General features: G+C 44.0%; 1 long non-coding RNA gene across 1 annotated transcript; it reads right to left on the bottom strand.

Annotated features, from left to right (window-relative positions):
- Positions 1–2,612: 2,612 nt before the first annotated feature.
- Positions 2,613–18,325, bottom strand: LOC132248318 (uncharacterized). The gene is made up of 3 exons (XR_009459492.1): positions 18,229–18,325; positions 6,565–6,809; positions 2,613–3,848 (listed from the first exon to the last, which is right to left on the bottom strand). It is a non-coding gene; the product is annotated as an uncharacterized LOC132248318 (long non-coding RNA).
- Between the last annotated feature and the right edge of the window lie 2,749 nt (positions 18,326–21,074).

Raw genomic sequence — 21,074 nt, 5'->3', positions numbered from 1 at the left:
GTCCCAGCACAGACAGCCGCACCTGGCCACCCTTCCCTGCAGGATGCAGTTTCAGGTCATGCCCAGGACCAGGAGCCTCTTGCCATCCCTGTAGCTCCTGCCCTTACCTCCAAGATGTTCCAGGAGCAGCTCAGTCAGATATTATCTCCTCAGTTGCTGACAGCAGACTGCTGCCTCCAGTCCTGCAACTCAACCTCTAAAATGGCCGCCCTCATCAAGCACCTGGTGGCTGCCTGCTCTCAGCCCTTAAAGTGCACTGCCACATCGACAATATTACTTTCCCTCTTTCCTCCACTGAAGAAGTAATAGGCTCTTAAATTACATTTCCTTTCACTGGTGGAAGCAGTTGTATATTTGGAGAATATACACAGCATAGGAAGGATGTAATAATTGGGAGACTTCCTTGTAAATTGAGTCTGTCCAGCAGGGTTACCTGGAAGATTATGCATGCATTCATGAAGACTCAAAATGCATGCATTCTGAGGTGCCCTTTTCCTGGTTAGGGCTGTTGATTTTAGTTTTCGGTGGTCTGAGGATGTAGTCAGCTTCCTTTTGCTATGCATTCTAATATCACTTATGGGGTCTCAGTCTTGTTTGGGAATTATCATGTTGGTGTTGTGGGTACTTGCCTTAAGAAACAGTCCGTACCTTAAAAAGCTTACTATTTAACTAGACAGGACAAAATGAGACAGTTGTATTAGGTCTGTTTCTTAGAAGAAATGAAGATAAAGAGAAATTAAGCACACAGGAAATTTGTGAGAGAGACAAGAATTAACCAAGGCCTCTTGAGTCTCAGTCCAAAGCTTTAATCATGCGACAAATCTCCTCTCTGATAATCAAAGCTGGTATATCAAGCCTAACACTCATAAGAATTTACAAAATAAATGGAATCCTACAGTGTTTGCCAAGCACTTTTCTTCTTTTCTTGAAAGTTATTGTTCCAAGAAGTGAATTCAAAACAAAATGCAATAGAGCAAACCATAATGAAACCTCTCATCAGAATAAGCTATTTCCCACAGTTCTGTTCAAAACATTTTGCATAATAGATGAGTTATACCAGATGGTGTCTGTTTTGATGTATATTGCATGTTATTAATGTGAATCTATTGGATTTATTATTGAAATATATTAAAAGTCTATTTTTAAAAGATATTTTTATTAAATATACAAATAATCTATGTGAATTGTTTTCTTTGGAAAGAGCCTTTAAGAAGGTGAAGCACACCTCAGAAACAGTGACTGAAATTAAGGTAAAGAGTAAAAGTAAGCAAGCAGTCAAGGTTTAATATCTTTTGAGTTTGAAAGGGAATATGTATTTTGTCAGATTCATGATCAAAGGATCATGGATCTGACCAAATATCTAGTCCTTTGACTACTGCAGTGATTCTCAACCAGGGTGCAACAAAATCTTCTGAGGTGTGTGACGCGATGTGAGGAGATAAGCAGACAAGTGCAAACTCAGGCTTGACCCTGCCTGGCCCCTGTCCTACCCCACTGCCTGGTCCCTCTGCAAGAAGGTAAGCAATGTAATAAATAAAGTAAGTGAAATGGGGTGCTGCTAAATTTACAAGTTATGGAGGGGCATCTTGAGTTTAAAAACAGGTCGAGAACCACTGCTTCAGTGTCTGCTGTCTGCAAACATTAAAGCTTTTCTGATATACTTATGAAAAGCTGAACTGAAATGCTTGAATTTTTAATTATACAACTGATTGTAGAATTGGCTAGCTTTTTTTCCTTTCAATCTTTTTATTTATATATGAGGTGACTGGATTCTCCAGAGATCTTGTTAAGGACTAAATGCATATTAATACTGAACTCAAAATTTTAGGGAAAGATTGTCTGCTGTGAGCAGCCCAGGCTCCATGGCAGTTGGCAGGGGCCTGCCCAGAGCCTGGGCCAGCTGTTGCAGGCAGCCAGGAAGCTGTAAGTCGCTGCACTAAGGTGTGCAGAGCCCTGGCCTGGCTTGTTGCTGCAATGGGTACATGCAAGCCTCTGAGCAGGTGGCGGGGAAGGGGCTGGGGCTGCACTGCCACAACAAGGATCAGGCCCCCTGAGGCTCCCCTGCTGTCTACCCCTGGCACAACAACATCTTACAAACTGAGGTTGGGGTGTTTTTGGCACTCTGCCCAAAAATGTTTCTGACCCCTGCTCTAAAGGCTATATTGCCACACAAAATCAGATGTGTCAGAAATAACTGCTGCCAATATTTAAAGAGAAAATGATGAGATTTTCATTAGTCTCAAGTTAAATTGTGAATTGTGTGGAAAAATGAGCTTTTCCTAATGCATACCCCAGTTAAAATTTCCTTTTAGTTACTTAAGAAAGGGAATTAAACATTTTAAAACTAATAAAAATATTCCAAACAAAGAAATAAGTAGTTCTTGTCGATGAAGAAATAGGTAGTCCTTTCTATAGCATTACAGTTCAACATCCCTTAAATGAATACTTGATACAAAATAAAACTGGAAGCTAGAAAAAAATATATCTATGTATACAGTACTTGTTTTTGCTGTTAAATGTAATGGGTGCTCTACCTGTTCACTAATCATTTTTTTATGCGTGTTTGTTACATTTATGGAAATACAAAATATTTCTGTTAAATTCCACTTCAAACTTTTGGTGAATACAAACAACACTATGTATTTATAACTGACATTGGATGAATGTATACATAACCAGGCCCTTTTTCCATAGGGCAGGGGTGTCATACATCCAGCCTGTGGACCACATGTGGACCACAGCACAATCTCTTTGGCTTACTGGTGGGCTGGTGGGCTACCAGAAGTTGGGGGGTATGGCCTGCTGCAAAATTCAGGGGCTCTGGGCCACAGTGGATATGGCTATCAGAGGCAGCCCCCCCCACCTCTGGACTGCTGCCTGAATGCACCCTATCTTAGGGGGTTCAAAAGGTTCCTGCTTAGAAATTATTTGTTTAACTGCTGCTGAAATACCTGGCATGTGTTAAACAACATTAGAACTCACTGTCTCAGATTCCACAAACAGCATTTATATTCCATAAATTGTTGACAAGGAAGGCTTTTAAAGTCCTATACAAAAATTTCTGAACTGAATGCTTATCCACACATCACAGCTGGCTTAACATGTTCAGACTTAAAGCTTGTATGGGGAAAAAAATTCTACAGGAGTGATTTACAGCCTTTCAGCAAGACACTGTTAACCTAAAATAAGATGACACTAATAGGATGAAGAGACGGTAGAATTACTAACAGACTTCAAATGAAGCTTATCTCATGAGGATAGGATCAGCGATGACATATTTGATCATTCTACATATCATAACTTTTGGTCACAACATTGAGTATTGAAAGATGTTGTTTTATTGCAGATGGAAAGTTATTTCAGCAGAAAGGTTTCTAAGGTCCAGTATGTCTACCGAGGTATTTTCTGACAAGAATAAGAAAGACCTTCATATAAAATCTGGCTTTTATTTTCCAAGTCAGCATTTTGGATCATATTTCTTTTTCAGAAACACTTTGTTGTTGTTGCTTTCTTGTTCCAATGTGAAACTTGCTGGATGGAGCCTTAAGGAAGAATTTGATAATAGACTTCTTGACACTGTGCATCATTCAGGTTCTCTTCTTGCATCTCAGCTACTGCAACATCCTTGTCTTTGGCTATGCCAAATACAATCTTTTGCCCCTTTGTGGGGATTCATAATGAAGTCTCACTTTACAAATTTTAGGGCTGGCAATTTTGCTTGAAAGGCAAAATCTTTTAATTATGATGTTAAAACCACAAAGTGTGAGATACAGTTTAGGCATTCCATATATTGTAAATGTCCCATTCATCACTCAAGAGCAGATTGTCAGATTCACTGTCAAATTTCCCTGAAATAAACCATCATTAATTCAGAACTTCCTTTTTAAAAAGACTCAGCTTTTAAAGATTCTGTGATTTATCTGTAACAGGCAGTTTAAGGGGCACGTACCTTCCAAGTGTCCTACGTCAGGCTCTGCCTGAACACTTGAGGGGGATTTTCCCAACAGGGACACCATATTCGTGGTTCAGATTATCCCCAACAAGGGGATGCAAGATTCAAAAAGAAGTTAGGGAGCCTGGGAAAATTCCTCCAGCCCAGGGATTGGTTGGGCAGCTTCCCTTATAACCAGTGTGTCTCCCCGCCTCTGGGGTGGAGAGAGAGAGGCACACGCTGCGTGAAAAGGGGTGGGAAGAGCCTGCAGCGTGGTTCCACCCTGCAGTTGCCTGCTGGACCCCCCATGAACAGGCCAGAGGCCAGTGGAGTGCCTGAAGGGTCAAGCAAGAGAGAGCAAACCCCGAGGATAAGCAGGAGGAGTTTGTGAGTGAGCTGAACAAATTCATTAGGGTGGGGACACAGGTCCAAGAAGCCCCTAGAGAGCAGGAAGGCGATTCCCTGCTGGGCTTGGAGACTGGGGGCTCGTGTAAGTGTGTTCAGTGGCAATGCGTAGGGGGTGCACAGGTGTGCATGTGCACCCCCTGAGACCGCTGGTGCACCCCCTAGCAGCCAGTGTTTCCAGGCAGGGGGGGCAGGTGAGAGCGCTGGTGCCCTCCCTGAGAGCACCGGCCAGGGAATGGGGGCGCCAGGAGAAGCGATTCCCATAGTCCTCCTGCGGCCGACTGCACCCACCCAGAAGCGTCAGCTGCTGTTCCTCCGGGTTGGTGCAATCGGCCATGGGGGGATCCTCCTGCCCCTGGTTGCCCGGTCGCTGACTGGCCACTTGGGGGGGCAAGTGCCCCCTGACTCAAGAGGCACCAGTCACCCATGAGGGTGTGATATACCCCCTGTGTAAGTGGTTGGGGAAAGGACTGTGGTGGGACTGGGACAGTTTGGCGGAAAGAGATGCCAGCTAGGGAAAGTCCCTAGGATGCCTATGTGGGTTGAGACCCAGGGAAGCATGACCTGAGGGGAAGCCTCAGTGTGCCTGTGCACCTTAAGGGAAAGTGAGCCCAGAGGTGCTGCCTGGTTGGCCGGCAGCACCTTGCTCTCTCTCTCTCTGTTTAACTGAGTAAACAGCGCTGTGGGCTTGGAGAGGCCGTGCCCAGGCAGAGAGGAGTGTGTGGAGATGTGGGGAGAAGATTTTGTTTGTTGCAGAGGCCTGAGTGGAAACAGCCTCTGCTGACTGCAGGATGCTTGGGCCTGCATGGGATAGCCCAAGGCAGCTGGAGCCCATGACATTGTGATGAGAGGAGTGAGGGACTGCCCCTCCCTTCATTCGTTGGGCATAAATTGGGGTGACTGGCTATTAGTTGTAAATAATTAAGTAGGGATTTAATACACTGAGTATTTAACATAGTGCCTAAGTTATTAGCTTTGTATTTGTTGATTTGAGCATCCTTTAGGTGTAAATAGTTATCAACTGTTATTCTTTTATAGACATCCTTGTGCATTGTAAATACAGAGTTTCAAACTTGATATTATTTAGTGTTCGTATGCATGTAGCAAGTATCTCCTGTATATCATTAAATTCTGTAAATAGTTAATTATGAGTCTGCAATGTCTTTGCATTGTAAAGGAAGTCTCTCCTTTCAGGGGGCCTCTTGTTGCTGAGCAGGGGGTAGAGCTACCTGGCACCCCAGATCCTGAACAATTAGATACGGCCATGGTTAGCACTGTGTGGCAAGGGTTACTTATCAAAGAGCAAAGCAAAATATTACCAAAACCTTGAATCAACCTGTAACAAGCCCCCACCTGACTCACCTCAGCACCATGGCTCAGGTGGCTGGGCTACAATCAAGCTGGTCAGTGCCATGCTGACTGGAAGAGCCTCGCTGATTGGCTCAGGGCCCAGGGGCAACGGGCTAAAAGCAAACTGGGAGATGGAGGCAGTAGGGGCACACACCAGAGCACTAGAAACAGGTTGGAACAATCTCTCCACTGCTGGAAGAGCCTTGGCACCTTTCCCCAAAGCCAGAACATCTAGGGAAGTGACGTTTCCTGCTGCCAAAGCATCCAGGAAAAACCTGGACACTCACCTCATCACTGGAAGAAGTCCAGCTGCTTTTCCTGAGGCCAAAACACACAGGGAAGTACCAGACACTATCCACACAGCTGGAACACCAAGGACCCTCACCAGGGACCCAGATAGATGCTATCCCTCCCAATGTGGCCAGTGAGCAGCTAAACCTGTATGTGGCAAGACCCCACCAGATGTATGGAAGCCCGTTTAGAAACACCCAGAGCAGGTGGGGCTGGGAGACAACAGCCCACGGGGGTCTGCGGGGGACAACTGGTGAAGAACCCCAGTGAGGGGGATTCCCAATACTGTGTGCCCAACTGGTTTGCCCACGGGCTTGGAGCGCCCCGGCAGGAGGCTAGTGGAAAAGTGAACCTTGCTTAGGTGCAGTGGTGGCCACCATGAGACAGTTCTATACTGTACCTGGCCTAGTGCCAGGGTGGGAAGAACATGCACAAGAAGGGCTACCTGCCAGAAGGCATAGGGGCCTGAAGGTGGGTGAGCGAGGGGTGCACTAGGCACCACATCAACCAACAGAAAGGGATTGCTTGGCGTGGAGGCATCATTGCCTTGCCTGCCTGTCCAGTCCGAGCCATTTATGTTATATTACCTGTTTAGTTGCGATTTTGGAGATAGAAGGCAGGATCCTTGTGATTTCAATTCTTGCCGGATACCTAGCACAGAAGAAAAGGCCCCATCATCACGCCAAGACATCATCAGAGCTGACTGCAACACCTGAGTGGAATGGGGAGGGGTGCAGGGGAGGAAGAGCCGTGCAGAAGTCACGCCAATGTAGTTGCATCTGGACCCTCAGGGAACCACTGATCATCACCTCCAGGCAAGTGAAGGTACACCCTGTGGAAACAGCAAAGTTGTGGTGGGTGAATAGGCCTGGGTGCGATGTGATCCAAGGGGGAGGGACACAGCTGCAGCCTGTTGGCAACTGCATCAGATGTGAGCCTGTCACACAACAATGAGAGGCACAAGTGTTATAAGCATTTTTACTGACTTGAGAGCATTTATAGAAGATGCTTCTATGGACAAGCCACAGTTTAAATTGGTAAAATACTTTATAATGTTTGTTTAGCTTTTGAAAGAATAAACATTTTCTTCTTTGACCTGATACCAAGCAGGCCTCTCTAACTGGAATTAGACCTTAAGGAACTATTGCATTAAGAAAATAAAACTAAATTCAGCAGCTGAGCACATACCTTGCCTGGTAATGGGATAGGACAAATTAATCTATACTGGCTTCAGGGGAATTACAGCAAGGATGAATTTATTTTGCTTGTTTAGAATGCGCATTTATACTCATTTAGGGATATCAGCTTCTGGAAATATCAGCCACTTGATTTATTACAGCATACATTCAAATTATAATGCAAAGGGCAAGGAGTTTAGACAGGCCAAACAACTTTAGTTTGTAAGGTAAGGCTCAATAACATTTTGGAAATAATAATGACAGGTAGCTGGTTATCATAATTTTCAGGGCTTGGTAACTCCATTAAAAGTGTTTACTACTGGCAGCCAGGATTGCTGCTAGACACTCTCTCCTATTTAGCAGTCTTTACATACGACTGGCAGTCAGGAAATCATGAATTCTAATCTTGAGTCTCTGAGAGGCACATCACAAAAACTGTACCCAATGGTGGACATAACCTAACATGAAGTCATAACATCTCTCCATTCCTGGGATGTTCCACTATCTAGAAAGGTCCAGGCCTGCTGAACACTGTCTATGAGAACATTATGAGATTAAAAAAGACTAGAAAGAGCACAGCTTCCCTATCTCTAGTAGAATCAGAGGAAAGCGCCTTTCTTCTTCTTCACAGTGAGCATGGACACCCCTGGCTGATAGTGAGTCCCGAGTGAAACACACTCACTAAAGACATCAGCCCACCAAGTATTTAAATGTTTGTTTATCCATCAATTTACCTATAAGTTAAATGGATAACTCCACTAATTCAAGAATTAATATCCAGGTTATGACATGAAGATGATATGCAAACCCAAGATTTGACTGGAAATCTAGAAGGAAGAGCTGCTATAGGTTAGGTTAAATAGTCACAGGTATGATCATTTCCCTTTGTTTAAGACAACTGTCAGATATGGCTAAGCATTTGCTGTCCAAAAGAAAGTAATGTGCAAGTCTGGGCAGGACTTCTAGTGATCTGGGTGGAGTTTTGCTGATTATTGTTTGAGTAGGGTTTGGGTTTTTCAGATTATTGTTGAGTATTTATGTATTTGTGCAAGAGGGAAGTAAGAAGAAGCACACACGTAGAGCACAAAGCCAGCCACAATCAGTAGAGCAAGACCTAGAGAGAAAGAGCTTTTAGGGAGCTGCTAGTTGAAAGAGGCATCATCTGTTGGTTGAGCTTTCTTCTGTTGAGGAAGGACTTTGTATATTTTTTCATACATAAGATCGTAATAAAGACATACCTGATGCTGCCATTACTGTTTCTTCCTAATTAAAACACCCTATAAGATATCTTCTGACATCCAGCCAAATATTTGATGTCACAACTTTTCCAATGATGCATAAACATTTTCAATTCCTTGAACTTGTAAGTCTGATCTCATATACAGGTCAAACATATCACAGATAAAAACAATAATTTTTACTGCACATCTATAGGAAAAGTGACTCATGATATTAGTGTCATTTGAGTGCCAACTTCAATGGATTATTAATACTTGAAATCCCTAAATTACATTATGGCTGTTTTATAAAACTAAATTTCTGCACAACAGTTACAGTGTATGCTATTTATTAAAGCAAAAAAAATGCATGTATCTGCTTGTGGAAAAATGATTGCATTTCTCTGTGCATGGAAGTCTAAAAGGCGAACATACTAAAGCAGCTAGTAAACTTGCTGCAAATATATACCCCATTGTGTGTTCCTGCCTGCTTAAACCAGAAAAGATAAAGAGTTAATCATTCTCTTATTATATGTACTGGGTATCATTCAATGGCCTTACTGTTTTGCTAGATCATATTTCATATGGTAACTTTCAGACCCGAATGTATTTGGAAGCAACTGTTAGAAATGTGGCAGCGTGACCTTAACAACCTATGATAAAAAGAACCTATCAACCTGCCAACATATCTCCACTACCTCCACAATTACTGCACCCCACAACAGAACCATTAGCATTTCTGGAACTTATAGCTACACCTCCAGAAATGTAATGTATCTCATCCAGTGCACCAAATGCCCTGATGGAAAATATGTAGGAGAAACCAAACAGCAATTGCACACCAGAATGAACACACACCAGAAATCTACTGAAGACAAGAATACTCAATTACCTGTGGGGGCACGTTTCTCATAAGAAAACCACTCTCTCTCCAATCTCCCAGTTCTAATCCTCACAGGAAATTTACAAAACACTTTTCACAGATGAGCCTATGAACTCCACTTCATCAACCTCCTGGATACAAAAAAAATCATGGACTAAATATAGACATTGGATTTGACACATTATAATCTGCCTAACATCTGTCTCCCCAGGTACCTCTTCACTATTTACCAGCTACATTAATTCCCCTCCTCCACACCAGCCTGTCTCTCACCCACTGACTCCTCTATTTACATCTTCACTGACTATCTTTCTTGCATGCATACCAGCCTCTGGCTTCTTTACTACTCATTGCATCCAGGAAGAACACACACCAACTGCAGATGCTTCCTCAGCCTGACGAAGGGTATTTATACCTGAAAGCTTGCAAAGAAGAATTTTTCCAACTATTTGAGTTGGTCGAGTTTTTCCAACTATTTGAGTTGGTCTAATAAAAGGCATTAGATTTACCCAAAGAACCATGTCTGCCTGTGCTAAAAAGACATATTAAGATTTGACATGGCATTTTTCAGTTATACCTGGTATACAATCAGTTCCCTATACATTCACATGCAACAGTGAAAAACTTAATGATTAGTCATAGATCCATAGATGCTAGGGTCAGAAGGGACCTTAATTGATCATCGAGTCCGACCACCTGCATAGGCAGGAAAGAGTTCTGGGTTCAGATGACCCCCAGCTAAATGCTTAGCCAAATGTGACTCTTACCATATTCAGACATGAATAGAAAAAGGCAAAATTATTAGTGGAGTAAACTATTCCCTAAGCTGAAAATGAGCCTTTTCATTTTTTCGTTCGTGACCTGTCCTAATTTTTCATATATAAAAAACACTACCTACTGAGAGAAGAGTGGAGGCAGGCATTATTGCTTGTATGCTATAGTAACAGGGAATTGATAAATAGCTTAGATTTCCATTACATACGGGTGACATCACAGTGGACTTTTTTTTAATATTGGCTGCTATTTGTAACGTATGGAAAATATTTGGCAGTATCTGACACCAATGAAAAACAGTTCAAATGTTGGCTTTCTGATTCAATTTGTGTTTCTACCATGCTTTAATTTTTCAAATTCATAAACTTTTTTATCATTCTATTATTTTAAACTGTAAGAATGATATGTTTTCTTTACTAATAAAAGCCTGGAAAAAGAAGGCAGACTGGCTGATTTCAAGCTGAGCTAAAGAAGGTTACAGGTCTGATGGGTCTAGACTGGCTGAGCTCACATGTTCCAAATAGGTCCAGTGTCTGTGAACATGATGAGTGAGTAATAAAAATATGCTAATCCAATTAATTAAGATGATAACTGTGAATAAGATTCGTTGTAAAATTTCCATCAGAATTTTTGATGGAAAACACTGGTGTTTAACCAAACAAAATTTTTCACAAAAAATGTGTCTGCAGTCATTAATTATAGTAGATGGTCAAACTATTCATGAAATCTTAATAAATAAAACATTTGAGAGAGGTCAAATTAAGTTCCTGAACATATATGATCCCACAGTGTGTTTCACACAGTTGCTTTCTGTCTGCTTACATGTCTCTTCCGATTCATTTGCTATTTATTTTCATTGTCTTCCTGTACTGTCAGATGTTGTGTTCCTGTGAGTCACCTCACAAAGAGACAGTATGTCAGTGAAGTGATCCTTAAGTAAAGTTAATATCTTTGTTAAAGTTTGTAAAGAGCTTTAAGGTATGACAGTCACTGGGTAAATATGTTACTCTTGTCAATGTTCTGAATAATAATGGCTCACAATTAAATAAGTGATTAAATTAATTAAATTAAATCACAATTAGATAAGTGACTTTTCAATTGAACTTTAAAAAGTAAATGAGAATGCAGATATTAAAATCTCAAATACAGTCAGTAATTTTCATCCATTTTGGGGGTTTTAATCCCATGATCCCACCAGTCCATTATTGATGGTGTTACAAAAATGGAATAGCACTTGATAAATGTAAAATGGATCTTACCCAAATGCATTAAAAGTATGCAAAATTTTGCTTTTGGAAAATACACCCAAGCTATGACCCTGTTATTAACTATCTAGTCTAGGCACTTTATATAGATTGTGCAACAGGGAGCCAGGGACTCCTGTTATTTTAAGGGCAAAGCAGTTTGGGAGGGACCCACTGGGTTTGGGAGGGACCCACTGATCGATAATGGACAAGGGCTCAAATCTGGGACCCTGGGGCAACCTCCCTTTTCATTATTAAATTCTTCCAAGAAAAGTGTGGCAGGTGAGAGGAGGGGGAGAGTACTCCAAAAGCCGGAGCAGGACAGGAGTTGTGCAGGCACCAGGGGACAGACAGCCACCTCTGGGGGCTCAAACCTATGGCGCACTTTATTTGGAGCAAATGGATACAATTTATTTATTTACTGTATGCAGTTTCAGCATATTGTTTCAACCATCTTAAGGCAATGTCATCACCAGTGTGAAGGTCTTGAAGGCCACCAGGTAGCACTATAAATGGACACAAGTCCACAATTGCCTGTTCCAAAGTTGTTTGCATGTTTGCTCACATATTCATTGACTTCTGTAAGAATGGACAAGATATTTTCACCCCTTGGCACCAATTGCTGAAACTTACTGCAGAGGACTTGAATGTACCAAGTACCCTGCTGTACATGCCAGAAAGAGGCATAACCATCAACTGTAGCCATGCCAAGGAAGAAATCAGCTTCTTCTGGAATGCTTTCAGAGGGGGAGACAGTCTGTTGTGCAGGAAGCAAGTCAGGATTTTGTGCATCTGCTTCAAGGTAGACAGCACGTTAGATCTGTTTACCCTGACAGGCTTGGATAAAAAACAGTTTTGTTTTTTCAGCCAGTTGGTATTAACTTGTCCACAAGAGCTTTTGTTGTCATTGCGAAGGCCCCATTGGTATAGATGAGGCACAGTGACCCTGTCCAGCTCGAAAATGGTTGAGAAGTGCCCAATAATGGCATGGCAAGTGAAATCCTGGTTGACTGACTATAAGGTCAGAGATGATTTCATGACTGATTGGTGCTCGTGTTGACCATTCTTCATGCTGTTAATTAAAAGTCAAAGGACTTTGAAATGGTGGACCATATTGGGAGCCTTGAGGGGAGCTGAGCTACTGGTAGGTGGAATATGTCCCAGTGCACTGGCAGCGTAGGATTATCCCGGAGTCTGGCTAGTAAATTTACTTCAGCATTTGTGAGGTGGAGATGGGGGCGGGGGGTGGGGGGGCAATATTACAGAGTACTACTAACCATGGGGGTGTAGTGGGGTGCAATGTGCCCGACACAAAAGATGCATTGTAGTATGCAGTTGGGTGTCCACTAGTTCGCTGTATGGATATAATTTTCATGCATCACAGAAAGAAATAACAACATTACAATATATTTAACCCTCTTCAATCTTTACTGTTCAAGTATTCATTCTAATTACTATGCCGTTTTTTCTAAATCATTCATTGGTTTTAGGTAGCAGAATTCACTATGGTGTACACTATACTAATTATATGGCAAGCTACAACCAGTTTGGCATGTAACAAGTCAATGAAAGAGGGGTTGAGAGAAGAGTTGTTTTACTCTCTAACCAATACTTTTTATGGTATAGATTTGAGTGAGAGATTTAGAGCTTAATATTTAAATGCATTCATGCACCTTGCTGTTTTCAATACTTTACATGCCATTTCAATTTCTGTTGTTTGAAGCAGAGCTCTTGGTCCTACAGAGAGCAGCTTTACAAGTAGAAGATTCGTTGATTCTTTCTTTGGAGAAATCTATTGGGTTAAGGCAAGAAAACTCAGGTGTGAAACTACCACCAACTCCATGGATTCGTATGGCATACAAGAAAAGATCCTTTAGTCTGTGGAGCAGGAGGCTTTTTACATGGAGTTCTTGATAACCTTTCCTTACTTCTGTGTGATGTGGGCTGTTGGAACCCACTCTATCTTTGGGTGGAAGTATTCAATAGAGAACCACTGGAATTAGTGTGGCTTGGAACTACTAAATTGCAGCACAGTTATAGTACAGAAAACCTGGAGGAATAAAGGGCATGACCCTGGGGAGAGCAGTTCTTTGCTCCATCCCTTGGGCATCATACCTTTGCCCTACAACTTCACAGAACCCCAGCTTGGTAAAAACGTGTGTTGACAAACTCAGGACTGTTTAGGTTTTAGACAGACAAGACCACAGTCCACCTATAATCAGGACCTGTTTTATAAGCTTCCGCACAGAATTAAGGTAGAGTTACAATTCTCTTAATGATTACCTTTCTCAGTGGCCTTCATTCCCTCTAGCATGTAGGGTATGATGTACCTTGTGCCCAATACTATCTTCCTAAGGCTTCAGCAAAACCTTGGCTCAACAAGGTCCCAGCTGCTAGCAGACCTCCTTCTCCTTTCACCCCTATTCTTCTCCCTAGTTTAATGAGGTCTTTGCTTTTATCCAAGTTTCCCTCTTTTTTCCTTTCTGGAAGATAGTACCTTGAAGGAATGTTCAATAATCAAGGGACAACTAATTGGTACACACATCACAGTAATAAAATAGGGTACACCTATATGGGTATCTGTGTAGTGAATGGTTCTCTTGTGCAGTCTTTAGAATCTGATTGGCTTCTATGGTTTTATCCAGTGACTAACTAATGTTAAAAAGGTGCAACTGTTCTATCATACTTTGGATGTGTAATTCCTATGCATATCTTCTCTGCCAGCTGGTCTAATGAGCTGACCAACAATGATTAAAGGCTCTAATTATACTCACTGTGTTGTTTCCTTAAGTTTAATAAGTATGCACAACAAACTAGGGACAAAGGAAAATTGTGTGAGGCTGGAGCCTGGCCAATACAGCCACTCACAACATGGTAGTACTGTTGCATAAGTCAAATGACTTACTCTTCCCTGTGAGGCTAGAATTCAGGTTGCAACCCTGTGCCTTACCCGTGCTTCACTACAAAAAGTGGCAGAAAAGTGCAAGCAAACATACAGCAAACAAACTGCTACTACTTCTTACCTTACCTAGGATACAGGTAGAGAGATGTAGTTAGCCATGTTAGTCTGAGGTCAGGCAGGCAGCAAAGTGTATTGGTAGTTTGGCTGCTGACAAAAAAAGCAAGCAAGAGGCAGATGCACAGTCTGCCTTTTTACTGTTTCCACACTAGATCATAAGAACAGACACTTATCTCAGTGTCTGTCTGGTTACCCTGACAGCACAATACAGATTCTCACCTATACTAGCTGGTGAGACTCAGGAAGAGGCATGGAAACTGGCAGCAATTCTTTTGGAATTTGCTGAGTTTTCAATCCATTTCCCTCCAGGCTATACCCTATATTTATATGCGACTTGTTCTCATAAGTGTCCCCTAATTGGGTTATTTAAATTTCTTTGCTTCACTTGAAACTTTGGGGAACTGGACTGAGCCAGTTAATCTACAGATTTTGAAGATGCCAATTAGCTGGGATTTATGGCCTTGTAAAAATTATAATTCTGGAAGGAAGGATTGCTTATCTCCTCCCTTCAGCATCTTGGAATGCCGATTGTCACCATCTTGTTTTCTTTTCAGTTGGTTTTATGGTCTTTACCGGCAAGGCCACTTTTCTTAAATAAGTGTGTAAGCCCCCCCCCACACAAATATATCCATTATAGCAAAACTACATCTAATGTATTTAGTTACATCAGTCACTACTGTTAATGTTTTTAGTGATATGGTATGTTTGGATAATTTATTTTAAGAACTTTGCACATAATGTCTTCTTTAAGGCTGTTTTCTCTATTTAATTTGATCTCACTAGCTGGATGAGTTGATTGCTTTCTTTACAAGTAACCAGGTCAGCAAAATAATGTATGCAAGGTTTCAGACTTTGTGGCTTTCTGCTGCAATCACACTTCTACAATTTGGTTCATGTCAGTTGAACATGGCAAAGGATGGTAACACCTGGGAGGATAGCAATGGGAATGCTCCAGAGATGTCTTGTTTGTCATGGGAACCCACTGTGGTATATGTACTGAGTCTCAGTTAAAGTATGTTTATAGTTACATAAGGCCCTCTTATAATGCTCTGCAAGCACAGGAGATGGAAATGTTACCCAAGGACCAACCAACCCTGTTAAAAAACAGTGTAAACAGCTCTGTGCCATTATTTTCCAAAGCCTAGCAGAAAGAGATAGAATCATAGAGAAGTAGGGCTAGGAAAGACTTTCAGAGATCATCTAGTCCAACCCCCTGCCTGAGACAGGATCATCTGTATCCACACCACCCTATGCAATCCATAATCTAAACTCTACATAAGACTACTCTCGACCCTGACACAAAAACCTAATACCCTAATGTGCTAGAAGTAAAGCAGGGGAACCAAGAGTCCCACTTTTATGGAATGTTGTCAGTATATGCTCAAGAGATCTCAGGTAGAGTGCCACGTGTCCTGCTACAAAGGAAGACAAAACCCCCACAGCACGTACCAAACTGACTATGGGGTCAAATTCCTTCTTACCCCAAATATGGCTATCAGTCTCACTCCGAGCAGAGTGGCAAGACCTTCTGGCCAGGAACCTATGGCTTTTGTCCCAGCAGGAGCATTGGCACATCCCAGTCAAAATCCTCAGACTTGGCAGTAGCCAACACCCAGTACATTTAAGGAACACTTAAAAACACCCTGATAAATGTAGCAGAAAAGAGATTGGAGAAGTGAGGGCAACTAGCAAAGCCCGGAAACATGGAAAATATCCATAATAGAACATAGGCTTAGTATGAAAGGAGTCCATCCCCAGGCCTGTCTAGCATAGGCCTGACCCTCTGTCTCTGGGCTACCCACCCACCTATCTCACCTGCTATGCCTTGATAGAACAATAATTATGTTACTCAGGTGGGAGGCTGCCCATTTACTACTCCAAAGCTAGGGGTCACTATCCACCACTCCACACTTCCCCTACACGGTGGCCCATGCTTCACAGATGATATATAAATGTTGACCTGCGCCCTAGGGGACTGGGTCTGCTCACTCCCTGTCACTGCACCCCCCTGGCACTGGAGTCTGATCCCCCCCTGGCAGTGCCCCCTAGGTGCTGGGGGTTTGCACAGTAGTGTGCCCCAATGACATCTCCTCCTCCCCCAATAACCTCAGTCCAGTCCACCAAATAAAACTACAACATTCATAGATTCATAGATGTAGGGTCGGAAGGGACCTAAGTAGATCATCAAGTCTGACCCCCTGCCCTGGGCAGGAGAGAATACTGGGCTCATGCGACCCCAGCTAGGTAATTGTCAAGCCTCCTCTTAAAGACCCCCCAAGGTAGCAGCCAGTACCACTTCCCTTGGAAGTTGGTTCCAGATCCTAGCTGCCCTGACTGTGAAATAGTGTCTTTTAAAGTCCAGCCTGAACCTACTTTCAAACAACTTATGGCCATTATTCCTTGTTACTCCGGGAGGTGCTCAGAGGAACAGGGTGTCTCCCATTCCCCGCTGGTCCCCCTGGTAAGTTTATAGATGGCCACCAGGTCCCCTCTCAGCCTTCTCTTGTGAAGGCTGAACAGGTTCAGGTCCCATAGCCTCTCCTCATAGGGTCTCCCCTGCTGTCCCTAGATCATGGAGTGGCCCTCCTCTGGACCCTCTCGATGCTGGTCACATCTCTCCTAAAGTGCAACGGCCAGAACTGGATGCAGTATTCCAACTGTGGCCTGACCAATGTCACACAGAGGGGGAGGATCACCTCCTTGGCCCTGCTCGTGATGCATCTGTGGATGCATGACAAGGTGCGGTTGGCCTTACTGACTGCGTGCCCACCTCACCCCAGATCTTGGTGTTGTCAGCAAATTCGAACAGGGTGCTTTTCACCCCCTTGTCCAAGTCGCTAATAAAGAGATTAAGCAGTGCGGGCCCAAAGACCGAGCCCTAGGGGATCCCACTGCCCGCATCCCTCCAGGTTGAATATGACTTGTCCACCACAACTCTCTGGGTGAGGTCCCTCAGCCAATTTGCGACCCATCTGACTGTGGCATTGATGTCTATACAGTAGCCTAGCTTTTTAATGAGAATGGGGAGGGAGACAGTGTCAAAGGCTGTCCTGAAGTCCAGAAAGACTACATCCACCGCGACACCTGCGTCCAATGATTTTGTGACCTAATTGTAGAAGGCAATCAGGTTGGTCTGACAGGACCTGCCCCTAATGAACCCATGCTGGTTGCCCCTGAGCATCGTCCCCCCTGTCAGTCCTTCCCAGATGTGCTCCTGGATAATCTTCTCAAAGAGCTTCCCCAGGACTGAAGTAAGACTAACAGGCCTATAGTTCCCTGGGTCCTTCCTCCTCCCTTTTTTGAAAATGGGGACCACATTGGCCTTCTTCCAGTCTTCTGACACCTGGCTAGAGCACCATGAGTGCTCATAAAGCTGTGCCGGGGTCCCTCGATAACCCCTGCCAATTCCCTCAGCACCCTGGAGTGGAGAGCATCTGGATCTGCTGATTTGAACACATCAAGCCCCTCCAGAAGTTCCCTAACTTGGTTCTCCCCAACCCTAGGCCTGTCAGAGTCTCTCCTGAGTCCATCCTGACTCTCAGTGAGGGTGTCCTGGTCCGTGCACAAAAAAAATGGAGGCAAAGAAATAGTTAAAAAGGTCTCCCCTTTCCTCTGGTACAGCCACCAGATTGCCTAGCGTATCCCGCAGGGGCCCCACATTACCTGGTGCGTTCTTCATACTCCCTATGTATTTAAAAAAGGACTTTTTGTTGTCCTTGATGCAAGACCTAGTTCCGTATCTGCCTTAGCTTTTCTAACAGCACCCCTACAAGCCCGAGCGATGGAGGTATACTCCACTTTGGCGATAGCCCCTCCATAATAACATAAATATGAGCCCCTGGGCTATAACATAAAACAAGTGCTACAAACCACACCCTGGCTTCTTGAAAAACCCAAACACTCCTCAGGTATTGAGTACCTCCCAGCTTTGGGTACCTTGTAGACTCCTGGAGCCTCATTAACCATAACAACAGTCCAGCCACAGCACTTCTGGGTAGCTCTGCCATGCAGAAGTTCTCTCTTCCCCTGGCCACTTGCCAGAAACCTCCCCCTGCCAGCCTCTGCCCTGGGGTTTATATGTGCCAAGAGGCCTGTCAGCTGACCAGCCTGGGTGGTTGGGCTATTAACCTCTACCCTCCTGGTGGTTAGTGTTCCTATAGATGTGGGTCTTAAAGGGAAAGCCCTGCCTCTTAGTAAAAGGGCTAGGGGTGCCCTATTACACATAGCTATGCCTAGCTAATTCCCAACTAGTGGCTATCCAACCTCTTCTTAAACACCTCCAGTGAGGCAGTGTACATCTTCCCTAGGCAGTCTGTTTCAGGGGGTTTCAAGCTTTTTGGGTCAGTGTATCCCCGGTGGCTGGTCGAGAAGGAAGGAGTCCTCCGGCAGCCAGTTGATGAGTGGGGGGAAGCGGGGTCCCCCAGCAGCCAAATGGCGAGTGGGGGGCAGGGGGTTCCCCCACAGCCAATCAGGTTGAAAACCCCTGGTTCAATCATACCCCTGATTGAAAACCCCATGTCTATTCCATTGTCTCACTATTGTAACAGTGAAGAATTTTTTTCGGGATATCCAATCTAAAATCTATTTTGCTGCAACTTCAAGCCATTGGTCTGCATCCTGCAAAAGAAAGTGCTTTCACTTCCCAGGTGAACTCCCTAAACAAACTCCCTGTTTGCTGCCCCCACAGCTTGCTGGGGGCTGCCTTTTTATAAGACTACATAGCCAAGCTATGCCCCATAATGACCTAAACCAGCCCTACCCAGAACAAGTGTACTGGGAACGGGCCAAGGTAGAGAACTTGTTCACTGTCAGTCAGTGGTTAGCTTCTACTGTCTAGGCACAGACAGAAAATTAAAACTTTTTCCCTTGCTCTAGTAACAGAAAGCCTGGGGATCTCTGTTCTTTTAAGGCGAATGCAGCCCAGTGAGGGAGCACTGCCGGGTAGGCAGGGCACAGCAGCTAAAGGCCATTGTGGTAACAGGGCCATTAGGCCAATTGGCTGGCACCTGCCGGCTGCCCAGGCTGTCTGTTGACCAGGAGGCAGGGCCCTGGGAAGATACTAGCCTGAGGCTTGGGCTAGTATGGAGGTGGTGAGTTACTCATTCTGGGAACCACATTTGATCCTCCATTGAAGTTCAAGAGCTGGAGAATGTGTGTGCCCTAAGGACTCAGCCAGGCTCAGAGAAGGGAAGGCGCCCCGGGACCACAGAGCTCAGAGAGGAACCACCTGTCTGTGAAGTGAATCTGCCTTTATTGATGGCTAGAAGATAACCTGATATCCTTTTTCCCTCTGTGAGGCAGAGGGACCCATGTGGAGGAAAAATGGGTGGTAAGGTAGACTTGCCTAGGAGAGCAGGGTGTTGATCTGGGAAGGCTCTAGGGAGAGTTAACAGAACCAGCCTGGGGATGGGTGGGTGATAAACACAGGGTTGTTTCAGTTATCAGCACAAGCATCCATGTCTGGGAACTGGAGAGAGGTGCTTTTGGGGAAAGAGGACCGTGTGTTTCTTTGCAGATAACACAGACAGCTGGAGCAAAGAGCTGCTCTTCCCCATGCAGGCTCTAGCAGAGAGCATGACTTTCTGGAGCAGCAGTGCCAGCCATGGTTATTGTGCTGCCAGTGTGAAGGAGAGCTGATGTCTTGTTAACCCTTTGTGCTCCTGCTGAAATTCACTGGAGTCTCGAGATAAGCTGGGGAGTTGTACTGAGGGTGTCTTTGATTCAATCTGTACAGTGTTTTAGTTCACTGATATGTGCCTTTGACAATTAGATTATTGATATCATGTTCTATTAACTTTATTCATATGTTGATAGTTTTGTAAATAATAAACTGTGTAAATAGTTGGACTGTATATACTCAAGTGTGGGGAAACTACAAGAAAGCAGTCCATGGAGAGGTGGCCCCAGCCTTAGCGGCTGGGAGATTGACAGAGGCTATTTGACACCCCAAGACCCTGAATCCAGATGTGGCTGTAGGTAGCACCGTGACTACAGTTACACATACTTGTGGTCCTTCTGAATTCTTTGCAACAGAGAAACTGCTCTACTATTTTTCTGTTGTCAAAAAATGGGGAAAACTAAGAGCTATCATTTTTAAGGGGTGTCTCAAGTCTAAAAAAACTTGAGAACCCCTGTGCTACAAAAAGGCCAGCTCTCAATACCCTTTGCAATGCTGCAGCCTCTCAAAGGTGATGAAAAACGGAAGAGTTAACAACAGTTAAATGATGCAATAAATCTTTAAGTGTGTGGGAAAGGACAGTGGTATGCCTCAGGGCCTAAACCACAGCCAATTTGCAGGGATCAGAAAGAAGCTCTTCTTTTGTGCAAGTTGTTTCCTAAGTGCCTAGGTCTGGGTTTCTTCTACTTGATTCTGGGCCTCCCAGGGATGGATCCAGGAGCAGGGTGGGACGGGATGCACTGGTATCCTTGCAGCCCGATTCCTTCTCCATCCAAAGTTTGAAAGTGCCTGGCAGTGGCAGCAGGGTCTATTTTGTAGCCGTATTGGTGTGAGGAAAAAAGAGAAACACAAATCAAAGCAGTGGCAGCAGCATTTCTCGTCAGGCAGTGCTGAGGGAGTCCATTGACATCATGGCTCTTGATAATGCCCCATGCTCCCTGCAATGCCTTCATTTCGCAGGTGGTAGGGACCCGCTCTCTCTTCTTTTGGACGCTCTTGATGTGCCTGCAGCCCAATGAAGTTACTTTGGTTCAGGCTCCCCTACAGCCCCTCGCCTGTTAGTAAAGCTTCTAGCTTATTTTGAACGGAACAACGTGCGGTTTCA

Source organism: Alligator mississippiensis, chromosome 2 (genome assembly GCF_030867095.1).
Source record: "Alligator mississippiensis isolate rAllMis1 chromosome 2, rAllMis1, whole genome shotgun sequence".
NCBI lineage: Eukaryota > Metazoa > Chordata > Crocodylia > Alligatoridae > Alligator > Alligator mississippiensis.
This window is presented reverse-complemented; position numbering and strand designations above follow the sequence as displayed.